Below are 20,020 nucleotides of genomic sequence, written 5' to 3' on the forward strand. Positions count from 1 at the left end.
GTGCTCTACATGCATAGAAAACTCACCCTGGGAGAGACCACAGCAGTTATTAAAGCAGAACCATAATGTAAGCACTGAACTCTACCTCAGATGGGGAGATTGGACTTTTGCACCTGGGCACTAAATTTCAGAAAGGGCTCACAGTATTTACAATCTAAAAATACCAAAAAACCTGAGCTTAACACTAGAAAAAGTAGAGAGTTAAAATAGAACTGATCAGTTCATACATGTTTTCTCAAGTCACCATAAAAAAACAAAATAGAACCTATAGAATGAGAAGGTCCCATGGTCTTTGTCAACCAGAACCCGTTTCATATGCTACCTCTTCCTGCTCTGTTTGAATTTGTTTTTAAAAGGTGGTTTGAGGGTATGCTTTGCGCTGATTGCTCTGGACAAATATTGAGACTCTTGACCCTGATTCAAAAAAAAGAGTAATTATGGTTCTATGAAGTTTATTTGAATTTATATGAAATTATTTCACATTCCTACTGTGATATTCATCAATATGAAGATGTTAGCATGGGTTCTTGAAGATCATGACAATAGAGTATAAAATTAGGCAACTTCCATCCGTAGTAAATTCAATTCAACATTTATTGTGCATACACTCTGTGTTAGGCACAATAGATATAAAGTTTAAATACTGCAGTGTCTCTCCTCCAGGACCCTAAATTCCATAAATACAAACCCTATGAGGAAGTCTATGGCATACACACAGATAGGTATAATATGAGTTAGAGCGAGGCTGGAACAAAGGACTTGGGAGAATTCAAGAAGGAAAACACTCAGTTGTAAAGGTTTTCAAAAATGAATCTGGTGATAGAAAGGCTGCCATCTTCAAGAGAGCCTTCACCAGAAGGACATCCTTGGCAAATCATGAATCCAAACCATTCCACCAACCATGTATTAACCATCTACTGTGTGCCAGGTCTGCCCTCAAGAAGCTTATATTCTACTGGTCCAATTACAAAGTTGTGGAGGGGTTGTCACAGTAATACACACTCTAATTATATCACAGACCTTCCAAGGAACCAAAGAAAGTATAATTGACTTCAAGACAACTAGTTTAGCTAGTGAGTGGTCAAACCTATCAAATTGTCACTTTTGTGACACCCCTATTGTGGTGATGGGATCATAGTTCTAGAGTTGACCAGTGTCTTGGAGGTCATCTAGTCTTTCTCTCTCACTTTATTTTACATGTGAGGAAACTGAATCCCAAAAAGAAGTGATTTGATCAAGGTCACTAGGGTAGTAAGGGGCAGAATCAGGATTTAAGTGCAGACCTTTGTCTCCAATCCAGATTTTTGTAAGGCAGCAGATCTTCTGTTTCATTGATTGCCTGCCTGTATAAGTAGCTACATGGTGGAATTATTCCAAATTTCTTCTCTCTCCAAGACTATGTTTATGTTCATTGTTTGGTCTGAATGTTCTTATAGAGGCTTGGAACTCCAACAACAAAATCATGAGCACTGTATTTGCATACTGTAAAGAAGTTTTAAGCTTTTCTAGATTACAGACACTCGTAGCCCATCAAGTGATTTCATTCATGCCACGTTAAATTAATTCCTCCAAAAATGGGTCTCATAATTATTGGTTAAAATTATAAAGTGTAGGTAGTTCAAGAGAGCAAAATAATGTTGCTCTGCCTTAGAGTTTTAAAGCAATCAACATTCATTTTTTTTAAATAGTTTCTTTTGGAAAACCTCTGGCTTTACTAACAAAATAAGACCATTAAAAAGTAATTGCTGGCTTTTCTTTTATTATTCAGAATAATTAACTACACTTTAAATAAACATTACATAAAACCTGTACATTTTGTACCTAGTTCTCCTTTAAAATCTACAATAATAATAGTTAACATTTATACAGTGCTTACTATGTGCCAGGCACTGTACTAAGGACTTTACAATTATTATCTCATTCGATCCTCACAAAATCTTATTAGGTGCTATTATGAAGAAACTGATATAAGCAGAGATTAAGTGATTTGTCTCTGAACACATAACTAACAAGTGTCTGAGGCCAGATTGAAACTTGGGTCTTCTTAACCCCAGTCTTGATACTCTATAATATAATGCACCACCTAATGGGTTCCCTCATCACTGAAGATCTTCCAACAAAGATGGGAGGATCCTTTGTTGGATTTCTGATGGCTTAGAAGGCCACTAGGCCACTTCTAAGGCAAAAATTCAATGAAGTAACGTATTCAAGGTGGGTGGTGAAGGCAAGTAAAGAAGATTCTATTTGAATCCATCTACCTCCAGACAAATGTCATACATCAATACAAAGTATTTGGTGAAAACACCTTTGTTTTACACGAAATAGAACAGTTGGTCTTGTAGCAATCTTTTTTAACTCTGTTCATAAAAAAACTATTTTTTTAACCCTCACCTTCCATCTTGCAGTCAATATTGTATATTGGCTCCAAGGCAGAAGAATGTTAAGGGCTAGGCAGTGGGGGTGAAGTGACTTGCCCAGAGACACACAGCTAGGAAGTGTCTGAGGCCAGATTTGAACCCGGGACCTCCCATCTCTAGGCCTGGCTCTCAATCCACTGAGCCACCAGTTGCCCCCAAGAACTATTTTTTTAAAAGACCAAAATTCCACATTGGTTCATGGCTCAGTGAATAAAATACCATGGATGTGTCCATGGATACTAATTAAAAGACAGAACAATCCAACATGGTCAAGGCAATAAAACAAAGAATCATACATCTGTGGGTTCCAAATGGAGAACACCAAGGGACCTTAGAGGCCACTTAGTCCAATATCTTCATTTTAAAGGGGAAGAAAGTGAGGCTCAGAGGCAAGTGCTTTGTCTGAGGTCATCTAGGAAGTGATTGAGAAATCTGGGATCAAATTTTAAAAGGAGAAAGTTACATTATCTGCTCAGAAAAACAGAGAGGTGGAAGTCACAAAACTTCATCCCAAGGAAAAGTGACATGTGCTACTTTTCTAGGGACACTTAAAATAAGATAAGCAAAATACTAGAATGAATATGCTAGAAAAGAACTAGAAAATAAAGTGTGTCCATCAATTGGAAAATGACTGAACAAATCATGTTATATAAATGGAATGGAATATTTCAGAGCTATAAAAATGATAAAAATAATAGCTTTGGAAAAACCTTGGGAAAGTTGTATATACTGGTTCAAAGTGAAATGAGCAGGAAGAGAAGAACTATGTCTTCAATACCAACACCATAAAGGAAAAAAAAAGACTGAAGAACTCTGAGTGATGCAGTGACAAACCAGGATTCTATAACACTGATCTTGTTACTCCTGACTCCCCAAAATGTACTTTTTAATCATGAGACACCTCCTGGCTGTCCTACAACAAGATACTCCATCTCACAGCTCCAAGTTTCTCTGTTTGTCCTCTGTACCTGGAACGGTCTCTCTCCTCAACTCTGACTACTCACCAACCTGTCTTCCTTTAAATCCTAACTACAATTCCAACCTCTATAGAAAGACTTCCTCAACCTTTCTTACTTCCAAAGCCTTCTCTTTATCAATTACTTCCTAATTGCCTTATGTATAGATTTCTTTGTATATATTTGTTTGCATACTTTCTCATTCATTAAAGTATAAGCTCCTTGAAGACCAGAATTTTCTTGTTCCCTTTTGTTCTACCCCCAGCACTTAGCATAATGCCTGGTGCATAGTAGATGCTTAATAAATGTTTATTGATTCATTGAAAAAAATCAACTAGTCAATACTTCACTTTTCTTCACAGTAAATATGTCTTAGGTCAGATGGATCACAGAAACTAAAGATCTGGGCTGATGGCAAGCAGCCCTAAGTTATTGTTTCTTTTTCTTCAGCACACAGTAACCTGGGTCTGGAAGGTAGGCACGGCTATACAAATAAATTTCCTGGATGTGCATAAGCTCTATAAAAAAAAACAGAAAATGTTTTATATAGTCCAAGCCACACTTCCTTGGATTAATAAAGGAAACAAAGTTTTACGATTTCAGAATGATTCTCCAGCGGCTCACTACTACAAAGCATTCTTGGGATCACAACGACTTAGGGAGCAGAATGATGGGATCACAACTTTTTGGAAATACCCAATGAAATGCCACTGCCACAGAATAAGCTTGATAAAGTTAAGTCTCAGTTCCTAGCTCACGGGGTCCCAATAACGCTAAGGAAGACATACTGCCAATGCATCAAAGACCTGACGATAGAGGGCAGATCTGCTAAGAGGCTGAGATACTCATTAATCTTAATCTCCAGAATACATTTGGCCGGTATTCATTACCTTGTCTTTGCTTTTATGAAGGATCACTAAAAGTGCTGTCCCATTCCCAAATTCACTGCAGTGTTTAGCAGTGACATGTGAGTGTAAGACACTAAGTTTTTGTTGTTCAAACATTTTTAAGTCATGTCTGACTCTTTGTGACTCCACATAGGGCTTTCTTGGTAAAGATACTGGAGTGGTTTGTCATTTCCTTCTCCAACTTATTTTATAGAAGAAACTGAGGCCACCACCATTAAGTGACTAGCCCAGGATCACACAGCTAGTGTCTGAGGCCAGATTTGAACTCACAAAGATGAATTTTCCTTATTCCAAGTCTGGCACTCTATCCACTGCACCACCTAACGTCCCATTAAGATACTAGATAGATGAGCATTTAAAGATTTTTTTAGATTTCTAATTTACTAGTATCATCAAATATTTAATCTCACCTGGTGATAACATGCACCAGTAGGATCATAGATTCAAAACAAGAATTAGACCTTAAAGGCCATGTAGTCCAACAACCTCATTTTATAGAGGAGACTCAGAGAGCCCCCTGGTCACTGGAGAAGTGACTTGTTAAAAATCTCCATACCCTCACCTACCTTCCATAAATTAAAAACATTGGCTTCTATTGCTTGAATCAGATTTTCAATCAGATAAACCATGATTTTCTTTTTAAGGGGCATTTCTATTTCAGGGATCTGTATGAGGATATTTGCCGTAGTGTTTTGATACATTAGCCTGTCATCTAGAGAACCTCTGCTTTAAATCAGGCTCACAAAAGAAGTGAAATAAATTTAGTATCACTGACTAAAAAACGAGCTACTGCACCAAATCATAGCTCCATAAAACCTGACATGAAGGAGGATGCTGGGAAATCTCCTTTTAGTAAAGGCCAAACCATGGGGTGGCAGAAGAACAATCAGCTTGATCAACCTGAAATACAGTTCTCTCAATGTCTAAATTAGAAAACCATGAAAAGTAAACATCATTAATAACTGGCCACAGCCATTGATTCTGTTCATGATATTTTCCCTATACTTACCTTGGTGGTTTTGACTTTGTTGCCACTGCTGCAAGACCAGCCAGAATAATCCGGAAGCACCTTACAATCCTCTCCATCCAGGCATGGGTTCATGTGACACCACCATTTCTGTAGGACAATGGAGGCTGGAAGAGAGATCCCAAGTCATAGACATTAAAGAGTGCTGGGAGGGAAACCAAAATCCTTGTTCACAATTAGTTTACGTAAATGCAACTGGTACAAATATGAAATGTCTTCATTCGTAATTAGTTTCCCAATGAGGAAAGAAGGAAGGAAGGAAAGAGGGAAGATAGGAAGGAAGGAAGGAAGGAAGGAAGGAAGGAAGGATGATTTAGAAAATGTCCCCAGAAAGACAAAAAGTAGTTGAAGGAACTGAGAACATTGAAACAGGAGAAGAGAAGACTTGGGTGTTAGAAGGAAACAGAAGCTTCATTCCTTGGCTAGGTTTGGGTTGGAATAAATGGTCACAAAAGTCCCTTCCATCTCTAAGCTTCTATGATGCCATCCAAGTGATTAGCCATTAACACTGTTCATACGCAGCAGATTTGGGGCTCATACCCAGGTATGAGTCTTGGTGCTCTTTCCACTATTCCATGACTAAAAGATAAGTGATGCCAAAGTGTGTTGGTGAGACTTTGGATTAAAAGTAGCGAGCATCCATGCTTCCCTTACTTACGCTACCGGTAACCACTAAAGTAGCCACGAAAAGGGGGAAGATTCATCTGCTTGAATAAAAACAACCAAAATTAACATTCCAGGGTGAGCTGAGTAGAGTCAAGTCCACAAAGCACCTGGGTCCAGCAGCAAACTCATTTCTGAAGTGCAAAGACAAAAACACATTAAAAAATTCCATCCTATCTTCACGTTTCACTTGCTGTTCAGCCATCTGAATAAAACAGAGCCCATCCAGCCACTCTGCCCTAATTCTGATCACTGAGGTGCCACTTGAAGTCAATTATTGCACAGAAACACTCCAAACAAATGGAGAGAGGGATGCCTGGCACTGGCTGCCTTTCCAGCTGCCTTGTGCTAATTAGTTCACCTGCAGAATTCTCCCTTAGACTTGCCTCACCAACTACCCAGCTGGCAACCAGGAGACCCGCTAATGAAATGATTTGTATTTTCAACCTACAAAGCAGGAAATACAGCAAGATTTATCACCCGGATATCCAGTGCTTGGACAAGAGAGACTGTATCTATGGGATGCTGTCCAAACCTGTGGCACCATGCAAAGGTGTTTGGAGTCAGAGGACTAGGGTTCAAATCTCAACTTTACCTCTTAGCAGCTATGTTAACTTTGAGCAAATCACTGAACCTCTGTGAGTCTCCCCAAATCCTTCATCTGTAAAATGGGGAGCCTAGAATAGGACATCTAAATCCTTTTTAATTCTAAATCTATGGACCATGCAATAACTGAAATAATAATAACTAATAGTTTTATGTAACTCTTGAAGGTTCACAGATGAACTACTTATATTAACTCATTTGAACCTCACAACAACTTTGTAAAGTAGTTGTCATTATTATGTCATTTTTAAGTGGGAAAAGTGAGGCGCAGAGCTATAGGACTCAACTAAGGTCACACAGTTAGTAAATGTCTATATGGCAAGATTCAAACTCAGATCATCTAAACTTAAGTCCTATATTTTGTGCCACCTAACTGGGGAAATTCAGTCAAACTAATTATTCTCCCCCATTTTTCTTACCCCTCTCAACCTCCTGGAAAAAATTTGCAAAAGCTTGGTTCAATTCAGTTGTTTTAAGAGGATTCAGACAAACTTGTTTGTACACAGAAATCAGCCCAAATGTGTTTGGTTACATCCTAGTACAAATATTGATGGTTTTTTTTTCTCATGTTTAAGTTGGGTGGCAGATTCTCATGAAAGAGAAATTTAATAAAAATCATAAGAGCTCAGACCTACAGCTAGAAGGAAAATTACAGACCATTTAGTTCAATCTCTTCCTTTTTCAGAAGAGGAAACTGAGGCCCACTGAGGTAAGTTGCCCAAGGCCACAGAAGTAAGAGCTCAGCCAAGATTTTGAACTGGGAGCCACTGGCTTCATATCCTGGCTTCTTTCCACTGCACTATTATGGATAAAAGAACTAAAGATTTGTGACAATGAGCAGCTCTACTTTCTAAAATTGTCATGGACATAAAGCCCTTCATTCAGAAAACCACAAGATAATGACAAAAATCTGTACATCTGAGCTTAGAAGGGCAAATAAAAACTTTTCATCACCAGAGAAAAAAGCTAACTAGTGAAAATAATCCCTTCTTTTTTGAAAGGCAATGTGGCTTGGTGGGTATGGAGATACCTTCAGAGACCTGGGTTCAAATCTTGCCTCTGACATGTCCTAAGTGATGAACCTGGGCAAGTCACTTAACTTTTCAGAGGTCCCCTTTTCTTCCAGACTATAAGTTCGCCTGTACTGTGTGGTAGAGGGACTTGATCCCTGAGGGCCCTCTATACTGGTGAAATCACAAAAATAGTAAAACTTCTTTTTGACTATGTTTATATCCTAATAAGTGCCAATACAGTGACTCAATTTAATCAAAAATGCAGCCTGATCCTGAGCTGCTCATTGACTGAAATGAGCAATTGTTTCAGGTTTTTACCGCCATTAAAATTCTTCTATTATGCTTTCTTGTTCTATGGAGGTAAGTGACCCTGCGATCCTGAATGTCCTACTCCTGGAAGCTAAGATCTGGGGATTCCTGCCTTTCTGGAAAATCGTTTATCATCCAAAGATCAGCCTAGGTTTGAAGAAGGCTCATTTCAAAGGAGACGAATAAGGGGATACATTTTCCCTGATTGTTAAAAGTTCAATAGGATCATTTTTACTTTGGGAATTGGCAAAAGCAACAAATCAGGAATTGATTTATTGTTTTACTGATAACCTGGACTTAAGAAAATATTGATGAAGCAGATTCTATTCACTAGTACATCACGAGTACAATCTTTTTTTTTAGACAGCTAGTTGTTAAACATTTACCAGCACATTCCTCAGTGGACCTCAGGAAAGGGAGTAATCACATTAAAAAAATCAATTCCTTAAGTAATGAAGTCTTTCATGACATTTCTAGCAGCAGAGGGGAGGTAGCTGTGGTGAGCCAACTTGTTTGGTCATAACTATTTATATTTTACTCTACTACTGACCTATGGCCTATATAGATTTCCTCATATAAATGTTCATTCTTAGCTCAGGGAGTTGTAGGAAGGAAAGTAGAATTCTCTCTCTGATTCTGTCTCTTTGTTTCTCTGTCTCTGTGTCTCTCTGTATCTCTTTCTTTCTTTGTCTTTCTCTCTCTCTCTGTCTTCTCTGTCTCTGTCTCTCTGTCTCTCTCTCTCTATTTCTGTCTAACTGTCTCTCTCTCACTTTCTCTTTCCCTCCTTCCCCTCTCTCTCTCTCTCTCTCTCTCTCTCTCTCTCTCTCTCTCTCTCTCTCTCTCTGTCTCTCTCTCTGTCTCTCTCTCTCTGTCTCTCTCTCTCATCTCTCTCTCTGTCTCTCTCTCTCTCTCTGTCTCTCTCTGTCTCTCTCTCTCTGTGTCTCTTTCTCTCTCTCTCTCATTCTTGTCTCTGTCTATCTCTCTCTGTCTTTCCCTCTCTCTCTCTACAGCTCTAAATCCTCAGACACAATTCTCTGGCAAACCATATCAGAGTTAAATACACTTCTTTCTTCTCAGAGAATGTTCTCCCTCAGTTGCTTCTTCTCAAATACATTTCTACTAAGTACATGCGGACTGGCAAAGGTCTGTACATAGCAATGTTTGTAAAGATATATTGACCATTTAAAATAAAGATAAGCAGACTTTCTCCATGCTCAGAAGGAAAGGGTTTAGGCTTCATTAAAGGAGATAACAGAATTACTGCTTAGACACACTGCAATTCAGAGTTTCAGCAATACATCATCTTTCCTGACACTTCCTGGACCCTCTCAGATGGCCCAAACAACCACACTCCTGGAATACTGATGCCCCTTCCACTTTCTCCATGCTATTCAGCTTTTTTGGTCTTCCTTTCTCCAAACCAAGCCTTCAACTGTGCTCTTTCATGAAGAACAAGGATTCTTACCCTAAGGCTGGTAAACCTGTTCCAGTTTTGCTCTATTGGGAGCCTCAGTTCTGAGGATTGTCATCTCCAAAAAAAAAGATGGCAAGCCAAGATCCTCCTCAGAAGCCAGTGCCATTGTAGGCTTAGTTCTACCTTTGTACCCTTTCCCTGGCACAAGTAATTGTTTCCTCTTCCGTATAAACTTGAACCACAAAATCCAGAGTCAACAAATTCAACTAATATTTTATCAAATGCTTATTTTATAAACAGCATTGCGATAGAAGCTGGAGATAAAATGCAAAAATAAAGCAGTCCCTGGCCTCAAATATCTTACATTCTATCAGATTTAGAATATTGATTAATTTTTGTAAAGATATTTTATTTTGCCAATTACATGCAGTAATCATTTTCTACATAAGTTTCCTGATATGTCTCTCTTCCTTCCCTCCTTCCCCCTTCCCAGAGATGGTAAAAAATTTTATCTGGGTTATACATGTATTATCATGCAAAACCTATTTCCATATTGTTCATTTTTATAAGAAAATACTCACATAAAACCAAAAACCCAAATAAACTAAAGTAAAAAATCATGTGCTTTGATCTGCATCTGCCTCCAGCACTTCTTTCTCTGGAAGTGAAAAGCATTCTTTGTCAAAAGTCCTTTAGAATTGTCCTGGATCATTGTATTGCTGAGAGTAGCTGAGTCTTTCACAGACGATCATCATACAATATTTTAGTTACTCTGTACAATGTTCTTCTGGTTCTGCTCATTTCACTCTGCATCAGTTCATGGAGGTCTTTCCAGCTTTTTCTGAAATCATCCTGCTCATTGTTTCTTATAGCACAATGATATTCCAATACCATCATATTCTACAATTTGTTCAGCCATCCCTAATTGATGGACATCCTATCAATTTCCAATTCTTTGCCACCACAAAAAGTGCAGGAAGCCATCAAAGCCCGTGACGTTTAGCACAGCTCGTCACCAGCTCTGGAACCCGCAAAGCAGGTGTCAGAAGGATGGAAATTTCTCACTCAGTTTCCCCTATGTGACTCATTAGCATTCACTTGTATTGATACTATTGCAATCAGTATCCTCATTTAGCCCCAGGGAGACACAGAAAAACAATACAGGTTCCTGGCAAGAACAACCACTGTCACGGACTATACACTATCCCAAAATAAACCCCTAAGTAAACCCCCATAACATAGAAACTTCCCCTAGAAGTCACTTCATAACAAACCAGCATATAGTGAGTTAATGTTAAAGATTTTAAATCTCTAACTCAGATTCCCATACAGAGGTGCCTGCAAGAACAGTCCAGAACAGTCTCCAAGTTTCCCCCCTCCCAGATCCAATTTGGTACAGTAATTTAATATAAAAGAACAATGAATGAAATATGAAGAAATTCTCTCCCATGAAAAGGTCTGTATGTTCTCTGTAGCCCAAGAGATATGTCAAACACACCTAACACATTGTCTCCAAAGATAAGATGTATGGTGGGAATGGAATTCATGCCAACATTGATATAATCTTGAAAAAATGATATAAAAATTAAAATCAGCAGATCAGCCACTGAAAACCTACTGAGTCTCTGGCTCTTCTCACTCCGTTTTCGCTCAATTGTCCCATCCCCAAGGGGAACTGGACTGCTGGTAATCCCCCTTCTACTCCCCCAGCAGAGGCTCCTATAAGTATTTTTGTACAAATAAGTCCTTCCCCTTTTTTAAAAATACTGATGAATTTGGAGTGAAAACTATTTGTTATGACAAGTAACCCCATATGTTGTGTAGAGAATTAGCCTCTGGAAGACTTTGATACCTGCAGGTAGTTTGACCCTGGACAAGTCACTTCAGTGCTCCCAAGCAACTCTCTAAGATTCTAAATTGCCGAAGCAGATGCTGCTCTGCATCAATACAAGGTCACAGGTATGAGACAATGCAAAAAAAAAATGAGATTTTTTTTCAATATATGGATTGGTTTTATTTTTTAATTCTTTTCTTTGTCTTTTTTTGTTTTTTTTTGTTTTGGGGAGACTAGATCTCCCTATTTCACCCAGGCTAGAGGTATAGTGGCCAACACTGCTGATGAGCAAGGTGGAAACTTTGTCCTGTTCTATTTCCAACTAGGCTAATCTGGCCCTCCTTAACCTGATACTACCCCACCTCCACCTTCAGGAACTCACTCTATTGGTCCTAGATTTAGTGCACACTCAATTGGTTTAATGTACTGTAGCTCCGATCTCCCAAGCTCTGGCAATCCACCAGCTTTATCCTCCCCCAAAGAAGAAATTATAAGTAGATACCATACATCTCACTCCTCTTGTTCAATTTTTTAGGTTCTTTGTTATAAAAGATGTTTCTCTGGGAAGAGGGAAGAGAAGATCTATGGTGGAGAAAGGGGAGATATATAGGCAATGTGAAAACAAAAGAAATGAAAAATCTGAAATTTAAAAAGCAAATGGCATTTTAATTTCCATGAGTTTGATTTACATGTCTTTCAGGAACACGGGCTTTCTGAGTTAGAAGGAACTTGAGAGGTAATGTGACAAGGTGGGAAACAAAGTCAATTTGGTGTCAGAGGACCTAGAACCAAGTCCCATATCTGTCACTTGCCATGTGACTTTGAGTATATTACTCCTTGGGCCTCAGTTTCTTCATCTGTAAAATGAGCAGATTGAACTAAATGGGCTCTATATTCTTTACAACTCTAAATCTGTGAATCTACTTCAGAGATTAGAAGTGATCCATGCCTGATCAGGAATCCAACAGGTGGTCAACAAATCTTTGCCTGAAGACCTCCAGCAAGGAAAAATAAATCAATTGGCCAATTAATAAATGTTTTGTGCTGAGCTGTTGTTGTTGTCTTTCATACTGGAAAAAGAGCAAAACAACATCACTGGGGGATGTTTTTGACCTTGCAAATTATTTAGATTTAGGAGAGATAGAGTTGCTTAAAGTCCTTGGCTTCACTCTCTCCTCCAGTCACAAAAGGCAAAAGTCAAGATTGTCTGGGGATACACTGGTTATACAAAGAAATGAAAAAGGCCCTGCCCACCAGGAGTTCACAATCTAATGGGGGAGGAGTGCAACAGAACATACCATACCTCTCCCTGGGCAACCCACTTCACTTTTATATACCTCTGATCATCAGGAAATTTGTTTGTATCAAGTCTAAATTTGTCTCTCTTCTATTTCCGCCCCTTGCTCCTAGTTTACCCTCTGAGGGACAAATAGGACAAATAAGAACATAAAGTAGAAAGCACCTGGGCTTCAATCAATGGAATAGCTCAACTAGAAAAGATTTCACAGTCTTTTTTTGCAATAACAAAATTGCCCCGTGGAAAGATGACGAGACCCAAGAAAGCCCACCAGCACAGCCAGAAAAAGAAATGCTTCTTAGCGGCAAGAGTTAGGACCAGAATTTTCTGCTGGAGCAGGAATGTGATGTTTGACCTTTCCCTCAGAGAAGGAGCTTTGATAGTTCAGAAGTTTAAGCTATGGGAAGTCAGAGCAGGGCTATGCTATGAGCTGAAAAAATGGACCAGAAGCAGAAATCTATTCTAATGACCATGAAGAACATATGGCTCCTTAACACACTCTTCTCTATAGGAAAATTAATGCGTAGGAGATACATTTTTCTCTCCTTTTACAAAATGCTGCACAGTACTCCAAATGAGAACATCTATTAGTTTCTATTCTAAAAATGCCTTCGTTAACCATAAAGAAGTCCTTAATTTTACAAAATCACTACAGCTGCTCAACATAAAAATTCGGGGCACGGAGGGAGAGTACGTACGCCTTCACTGGTAACTTGTGCTGCCACATTATAATGAACTTCCTCTTTTACAAGCCTCAGATTCCAAAAACTCTATGAATTCTACATAATTTGTGGCGAGCCTGCTCCTTGGTATGGCATCCTGGGCCAATATTTTCCAAGTAAAATATTAATAGGCATTGGTCTGGTCCGTTTGCTTTCCTCATTGTTGTAGGAAGTCTCCTATATTCCTTGTTCCTAACGTATAACCCATTAGGGGGGAAATTATGTATTTCTTGGGGTAGTTGGGCTGTTGTACTTTTAAATTAGCCTAAATAAGAACAACTTCACAACTAAAGACTTAGTTTCTCAAATGTTGATTTAGCTTAATTACATTTACATGGAGCTAGGGCTTAACTAAAAATTACCTCTTTACACTGAAAATACAGACAGGAAGATTAAGTGATATCTAAACAGCATAGATTTCCCATGGAAGTAGGAACAGTTACAGAAATACATTCTTAGATGTTCACATATTTTCTGTTTTATTATTATTTTTGCCCTGACCACAGTTACTACAAGTTTCTCCTATTGAGCTATTTATTAACCAAAGAGGCAAGTAGGGAGAAAGTTCTGCAAATTATATTACACTTTATTATAAGAAGAAAAAAGGGAAACAGTGTGGGAAATGGATATAGTGTGATCCTAGGGTCATGGAAGCTCTGCATTCAAATCCCTCCTCTGATATTTGCCAGCTGGGTGACCTTTGACAAATCATTCAGTATAATTTCTTTATTCATAAGAGGAGAAGCTGGAACCTCACAGAGTTGTTAGGAAGATAAAAAGGAATGGGTATAAAAATGGTTAAGAATAAGGTAACTTTTGAAAAATGACTTTTTAAAAAAAGAAAGATGGTGCCTTCCAGTACTACTCAAATGACACAAAAATAGAAATGATGAAGAATCAGGATCCCAAAGTATCTCGGGCTGAAACAATGGGTTTAATACAATAAGATGAAATTGAATGGGGAGGAGAGATTCGATGTAAAGCAGTGATTCCCAAAGTGGGCGCTGCCACCCCCTGGTGGGTGCTGCAGCGATCTAGGTGGGGCGGTGATGGCCACAGGTGCATTTATCTTTCCTATTAATTGCTATTAAAAATTTTTAAAAATTAATTTCCAGGGGGCTAAGTAATATTTTTTCTGGAAAGGGAGCGGGAGGCCAAAAAAGTTTGGGAACCACTGATGTAAAGCTTCATGCTTCTATTTTAAAAAATCAATGTCACAAGTACAAGATGGAAGGGATGTGTCTACACTTCAGTTCATCTGAAAAAAGATCTGAAGGTAAAAGGTCTCAAAATGAGAAAACAGTGACATCATAGTACAAAGGAAAGAGTTGTGAATTTGAGTTCACATTCTGTCTCTTTGGTTCATATGATTTTGGGGATGCTGCACAAGTCATTTCTTGTCTCTTTGGCCCTCAGATTCCACATCAGTAAAATAAAGAAGACGACTTGATGATGTCTAATGTCCTTTGCAACTCTAGGTCTGTGATCTTGTGAGCTCTGTAATGTGGCAAATAAGAAAACTAATTCAATCTTGGGCTGCCCTGAGAGATATATAACATCCAACCATATAGAGGTTGTAGTTAGTCCCAATCAAAACATTTATTTTGAGGGCAGCTAGGTGGCTTAGTGGATAATGATCCAAGACCAGAGATGGGATGTCCTGGGTTCAAATCTGGTCTCAGAGACTTTCTAGCTGTGACCCTGGGCAAGTCACTTAACTCCCATTGCCTAGCCAGCCCTTAGCATTCTTCTGCCTAGGAACTGATACATAGTATTGATTCTAAGATGGAAGGTAAGAGTTTAAAAAAAACTTACTTTCAGTCTTAGAAATGATACTAAATATCCGTTCCAAGGCAGAAAATGGTATGGGGCCAAGCAATGGGGGTTAAGTGACTTGCCCAGGGTCATATAGGTAGGGTGAGGCCAAACTTGAACCCAGGCCCTCCCATCTCCAGGTATGGCTCCCTATCCACTGAGCCACCTAGTTACCCCAGTAATAAGTCTGAAGAGATACCAATCTGATCTTAGTTTCTCCATGAATTAGGCATATTCAATTATCCTTGCTACATACAGCAAACTATAGTCTTAACTAAAGTGAGTCTAAAAGCCCTCAGAATATAAAAACTGGCAATCATTAGAAAGAAAGAAAAAATGTGCTGTTAAAAAAAAAACCTTCACTTCTTACATCCATGGACTACCTTATTAATCTCTTCTTAAAAAACCACTCAAGTATTCCTAACAAAAGAAAACATATTTCATTAAGCATTCACTTTGATCAAATGAATTAAGCTGATATTGCATCCAGTAATTATTTCATTTTATCATGGGGCCATTCACCGTTATCTATGTAGACTCACATTTTGATAAATGTCTAGAATTCATTTCCTACCACAAAGAATAGAATTGACGGCACATGCTTTGACATTCAATCAAACTCAACAGATGTTTATTAATTTGCCACTGCGTGTGGAGAACTGTATTAAGTGTCTGAGGGAGCAATGAAGTTTAGAGAAGATTCGGTCCCTGAACCCATGGCCCTGCACTAATAGAGCTGCTATCCTAGTAAGGGATAGAGCCCAGACACCAATGCTATATGATTTACGCACTAATAAATTACAAAAGAAAGTATCAATGAGTGCCAAGGAATAAATAATCTTGTCTAGGCAAATCATGGAAGACTTTATGGAAAGTGGGACCCTTGAGTTGGTCTTTTAAGTTTAGGCAGGAATCCAAATTGTGGTGAGGGAGGGTATTGCACTGGCCAAGAACACCATGAGGAAAGGCTGAAGAGCTGTAAAGCTGCTTTGAAGATAAGAGGATAACCCAGTTTTGCTGGAGTGGAGAAAGGAAGAAAGTTCTTGGGAAATAGTGGGTGTCACCTGATTGTAGAAAGCCTTGATTGCAAATGCCAAGGAAGTAGGAAGCAATAGGGAGTCAGTAAAGGTTTTTGAGCATGGAAGCGCACTAGAACCAGACTTGCATGGTAGAAGGATTATCCTGACAGTGATACACAGTATGGATTCTATATAGCAGAGTGTGGCGAGTGTTATAAGAATGAGTGGGCAATTTGGTAATGGAAGGAATAAGGTGATATGGGTGATTGGAGGAGCATTACACAAGTTAAGAAGAAAAGAAAAGAATCCAAGCTGGTTGTAATCAGGTTTTTAGAGTAGGGTAGTAACTGTGGGAAGAGAAAGGAGTAGATGAAGGTGAGAGATATTGCAGATATGGGCTCCACTGATTGACTATGAGACATGAGGAAGAAAGAAGATCTCAAGTTTGCACATCCGGGGATCAGGGTGAAGTTAGTGCCACTGACAGAAACAGTGAGATCAGGAAGAGAAGCAGGTTCAGGACAGAAAATAATAAGCATTAGCTGTGGACATGGGCAGTTTGAGCTGTCACTGGGACACATAGATGGAGATGTCCTATAGGAAGTTGAAGACACAATTCAATTTAGCGAAACAACTGTCTGAGAGAAAAGTGAAAACGCAAGAATGCAAAATTCTTCAAGAGCCTTGAATGCCAGACAAAGAAGTTTATATTTGATTCAGTGGACTAGAGGAAGCTACTGAAGACTTTTGAGCAAAGGAATCATATGACCAAATCTTCTCTGAAGAAGGGTAATTTAGCAGCATAGGGAGAGGTCCCTTAGGCTGGAATGGGAAGACAATGGAAGCCTGGAGTCCTGTCAGGAAACTACTGAAACAATGCTGGTAAGTGGCAATGAGTGAGTGCTAGTAGGGTGGCAGCAGATGAAACAGAGGAAGGGATGGATGGAAGTCTTATCATGAAGAGAGAATTGACAAGAGTTGGTATGAGGTGAGGTAAGAGATTTATGCACGAATGAATTACAAAACTGAGAAAACACCAGTTTAAAGCATAGATAGGCTGCTGGGTGCTGTTTATGCCATTAATGGAAAGAGAGAAGTTAAAAGAAGGCGTGAGTTTACCAAGGCAGATCCACTGTACTACTTACTTCCTGTGTGAATTTCAACAAGACAATTAACTCCTCTAGACCTCAGTTTTCTCATCTATAAAATGGGAAATAGTGTGGCAAAGGTAGAACTATCTGATCTCTAAGTTTCCTTCCAGCTCTAAAAATCAACGATCCTATCATTGGTTTGGTTCAAACATGTTGAGGTGAGGAAGGGATTTAGGTGCCAGTCAGAGATGTCCTGTAGATAACTGGGATACAAATATGGAGTTTGGGGGAGATCCAAGGCTCAAGACCCAGATTCAGAGACTATCTGCAGAGAATCAGAGAATTAAAACATTGCTGGGATGGATGAGATTGTCAAGGGAGAGTAGAGGGAGGGGGAGATGGAGAAGAGAGAAGGGGAGAGGAGGAGAGGGGACCATAAGGAAGAGGTGCTGAGGAAGAAGCCTTGAGAAACATTCACTTTTAAGGGTCAGGACCAGAAGGAGAAGACAACAATGGAATAGTTAGAAAGGCAGACAAATCATAAGATCATAGATTTAGAGTGGGAAGGGACCTCAGAAGTGATTCACTACAGCCTCTCATTTGACAGATGAGGAAACTGAGGCCAAAGAGACTGTGGCTTCTGTAAGGTTAAATAGAGCTGAGATTATTTGACAAGCATTTATTAAGCACCTACTTTTTGTTCCAGGCACTGTGCTAGGCACTAGAGACAAAAAAAAAAAATTCCTTCCTCTATGTACAGGGAGCCTACATTCTACTCCTAGGCCCCTGCTTACATTGCATCATCATGTTGTTTATTTATTTACATAGAGCTTCTGAAGCCAGCATGGAGAGAAAATCTGCAAAGAGAAAGTGGTCAAAGGGACCCCATTGGAAAAATGGTCAAGAAGGGTAACACTTATAGGCTGGAGATGAAGGGAAGGATGCGGGATTTTCAGAAGCTGTAGTTATTTTTGATGTGTGTTCCCAAATTCTTTTTTTTTTATTATTTTTTAAACCCTTAACTTCTGTGTATTGGCTCAGGTGGAAAAGTGGTAAGGATGGGCAATGGGGGTCAAGTGACTTTCCCAGGGTCACACAGCTGGGAAGTGTCTGAGGTCAGATTTGAACCCAGGACCTCCCATCTCTAGGCCTGACTCTCAATCCACTGAGCTACCCAGCTGCCCCCTGTGTTCCCAAATTCTAAATATTCTCTCAAACCAAAATCTTCTCAGATTAGTATGCGCCCAGGCGGCCCAATGAAAATGGATCATTTCCCCTCCAAAAAAAGTTGCCTAAGACAGTCAATGCCAAGTCTCAACACATGATACACGTCAGAGACCTGTGGGTATTCCACAAGATTATCATAACCCACAAGGGGAAGAAAAACCAAATCTAGCAACAGGAATACCTCCTGTTTAGCTTTAAAGAAGTCATGATTTCATGTGAAAAGCAAGGAAAACGTTCGATAAGAACCTTCCTTGTGGATTAACCAGACCGTACAGGGACATGCTGGTTTCTGCGTGGCCATTAATTACTTCTTTTGGGCATCATTTTTAGGGCCCTTGTTTCCATTTAAATGTAAATTCCAAACGAATCTCCTTTACTTAAGATCCTTCCCATCCTTATTGACAAATAAGATAAGACTGTATCCAGCCAGGGAAGGATAAATCTCCGGAAGATCTGCTAGTAGCACGGCCCTGCATAATTATTATGGGATAAATGACTGAGCAGAGAGACTAAAATCCCTGAAGGAACTTCGCCAGCCCAGGAGACCAGTGGCAAGCTGAGCCAGGAGCAGCGGCATTATTGGGAGAGACTGAGGGAAGGCCAGCATTCATTTGTACTTATCCGGGGCTTGTAAGTATTCAAAGCGTTGGAGGTTCATCATCACCTTTGAACCTCGCTATCACCCCTTTTGAGGTAGGTTCTGCTATGCTCGTTTTATAAGAGGGGGAAAAATGGAAACTCAGAGAGGTAAAGGGTCTTCCCCAGGGCAAATTGATATGGCAGAGGCAGTTTTTGAACCCGTATTTCCTAAACTACCGAGGTTAGTCCATGACTATATTATGATTGCTTTTATACACTCACGGGCCAGACATTTATTAGACTGTTTGCTTCTTTAAAAAATGTACAGGGGGCAGCTCAGTGGATTAAGAGTCAGGCCTAGAGACGGGAGGTCCTAGGTTCAAATCCAGCCTCAGACACTTCCCAGCTGTGTGACCCTGGGAAAGCCACTTGACCCCCATTGCCCACCCTTACCAATCTTCCACCAAGGAGCCAATACACAGAAGTTAAGGGTTTAAAAATGTAAAAAAAAAATGTACACTTTTTGGAGTGAACTTCACATCAGGAAACCTTGGATCAGCTCTGCCATTTACTAATTAAGAGTCTCTGAGGAAGACACTCAAAACCTCAAATTCTTCATCTCTAAAATGAAAGGAACAAGCATTTGTTATAGATACACTCTTTGCCAGGCCCTGCACTAAGAACATTAAAATATTGTGTCATTTGATCCTCACAACAATTCTGTAAGGTAGGTGCTATCTTTATCCCCTTTTTCCAAATAAGGAAGCTGAGGCAAAAACAAGGGTATGTGACCTGCCCAGACTCATACACACTGGTAAGTGTTTGAGGCAGTATTTGAATTCAGGTCTTTTTGTTTCCCTACCCAATGTTTTAGCCACTTAGCTGCCTGTATAATAAAGGAAACGATGGTGATAATATGACCTTCCCAGGACAAGGCTCTTGAAGCTCTGATCTTCTCATCTATAAAATGTAGGTAAAAATAATTGAAGTATCTCCCTCCTACGGTTGTTCCAAGGATAAAATGAGATATAGGTAAAGTACTATGTAAAAAGGAGCTGGAATATAAAAAGAAAAGGAGAAAAGGAAAGGAAAGGAAAGGAAAGGAAAGGAAAGGAAAGGAAAG

Source organism: Gracilinanus agilis, chromosome 1 (assembly GCF_016433145.1).
Source record: "Gracilinanus agilis isolate LMUSP501 chromosome 1, AgileGrace, whole genome shotgun sequence".
NCBI lineage: Eukaryota > Metazoa > Chordata > Mammalia > Didelphimorphia > Didelphidae > Gracilinanus > Gracilinanus agilis.